Source organism: Vipera berus (assembly GCF_964194415.1).
Source record: "Vipera berus genome assembly, chromosome: Z".
NCBI lineage: Eukaryota > Metazoa > Chordata > Lepidosauria > Squamata > Viperidae > Vipera > Vipera berus.
Window position 1 is genome coordinate 3,995,860 of NC_138205.1, and position 2,577 is coordinate 3,998,436.

Below are 2,577 nucleotides of genomic sequence, written 5' to 3' on the forward strand. Positions count from 1 at the left end.
TCCTGGAGGCTGAGTTTTTTTTTCTTGGGGGGGGGGGGGGAGGGAAAAAAAAATCTGCGTCGGGAGGGGATTCCGATTAACGACGGAAGGGAGTGTGGACAAAAAGTCATTTTTAAGGGGAGCGGAGCTGTGTGTTTGTGCGTTTGATTTTGTGTCTGTGTGATTGTGAGTTTGCAGAGGCCTACAATCAGGAACAATCTCTCTTGGGCTGCAAGCTATGATCAGCCCTTCTGCATGAACAAATTTAAGTTTATTTAACCGTCATATTCTGCCCAATATTTGTGGCCCAGATTTTCTCCCCAAATAACCAGGATAGTAGCATTCATCTAATAAGCACATTTGCTGCAATCGGAGGGGTTGTAATTGGGAGGGGGGGCAGAAAAGTCAAAATGGCCTCCACAACTGCATTTTACATTCCTGCCCCTTCCCTTTTTTAAACTCGGGGTGCCTTTGAAGGTGACTTGGAAACTCCCCTGAATTCGGTCAGTCCAGACTTGGAAAAGCAGTACGTTTGGGTCGTTGAAGTAGTCCTTAGTTAGCAACTGCCTCGCTTAGCGACCATTTGCACTTAGGACAAATAAAATTGAAGAGGGGCGGGTCAAATATAGCCAACAGAGGCCGCCCAAGAGCTACAGAAAACTCAACTCTTTGCTGCCATCTAGTGTTCAGTTCAGAAGAGTGGCAGCCCCTGACCTACCAGCAAGTTCCAAGTTCAGAGAAAAATGGGGAAACCATTCTCTCATTCCCATTGCCTTGCTGAAATTCCTTCTCGTTCGGTGAGAGGAAAAAGAAAAAAGAAAAGGAAGGAAGGAGAACAAGGAAAGGAGGGAGGGGAGGGGAGGGAGGGAGAGAAAAAGGGGAAAGAAAGGGAAGGAAATTGAGGAAGGGAAGGAAGGAAGCAGGGAGGGAGGGAGAAAGAAGGGACGAAGGAAGGAGAGAAAGAAGAAAAAGAAAGGGAACAAAATTGAGGGAAGGAAGGAAGGAAGGAAGGAAGGAAGGAAGGAAGGAAGGAAGGAAAAGGGAAGAAAATTGAGGGAGAGAAAGTAGGAAGGAGATAAAGAAGAAAAACAAAAGGAAATTGGAGGGAAGGAAGGAGAGAAAGAAGGGGAAAAAAAGAAAATTGAGGAAGGGAAGGAGGGAGGAAGGAAAGAAAGGAAGGCAATGGGAATGAGAAGGAAGGAAGGAAATTAACTTCTCATTTCCACTCGTTTAAAAGCATCTATTGAAACAGTCTACTGGCCCCGGAAACTAGGCAAGTGGTTCAGTCAACTCTGCTATTTTATATCTATGGTAATGTGAAGCTTCGAGAGGAGAGGCCCCTCCCCTAGAAAGGTGACTTCCGGATGAGACGCTCCAGCCGTTTCCCCCTCCACCACCCCCCATGCTGAGAAACCTTTACTGCCCTCTGCTGCTTGTTTTGTTTCTTTGCATCTTTGGAGTCTCCTTGTGCTAATAATACGTACACAACGAAGTGGCTTAATCATTGTTAACTAGAGCTGGACCCCGCCTTACAACAGTTCATTTAGTGACCGTTCAAAGTTACGACGGCACTGAAAAAAGTGACCCAGGACCGCTTTTCACAGTTACCACCTTTGTAGCGTCCCCCTGGTCCCGTGATCAAAATTCAGATGTCTGTCAATATACGGTTCATACTTCTGACGGTGGCCGTGTCCCAGGGTCACGTGACTCCCCTTTTGCGACCTTCGGGCGAGCAAAGTCAGTGAGGAAGACAGATTCGCTTCACAACGGGGTTACTAACTGATCAAGCGCAGTGATTCGCTTCACAACCGTGGCAGGGAAGGTTGCAAAATGGGGCACAAGACTCACTTCACAAATGTCTCGCTTAACAACAGAAATTTTGGGCTCAGTTGTAGTCGTATGTTGAAGACTACCTTTACTCTCAGCCCCAACGCTTCTGCTAAGGTTCTGCTAAGGATGATGGACTCTGCAGTCCCAAGAAATTTTTGGAGGCCGCCAAGATAGATTTGCATAGACACCGACCAACAGAGAGATGGATGGATGGATGGATGGATGGATGGATGGATGGATTTAAATTGATAGATTTGGGGACAGAGAGAGAGAGAGAGAGATGATAGATAGATGACAGATTAGACAGGCAGGCAGACAGATAAAGATACACAGAGATATAGATAATAGATGGATAATAGAGATAGATAGATAGATAGATAGATAGATAGATAGATAGATAGATAGATAGATGATAGATAGATAGATAGATAGATAGATAGATAGATAGATAGATAGATGATAGATAGATAGATAGATAGATAGATAGATAGATAGATAGATAGATGCTAGATGATACATAGTAGATAGATAGATAGATAGATAGATAGATAGATAGATAGATAGATAGATAGATAGATAGATAGATAGATGATACATAGTAGATAGATAGATAGATAGATAGATAGATAGATAGATAGATAGATAGATAGATAATAGACAGACAGATACATAAATTTAGGTTGATAGATTTGTATACACAGACAGACAGAGAGCCAGCCAGCCAGCCAATTAATAGAATTTTGTTTGGCCAGACCAAACTGTAATTTA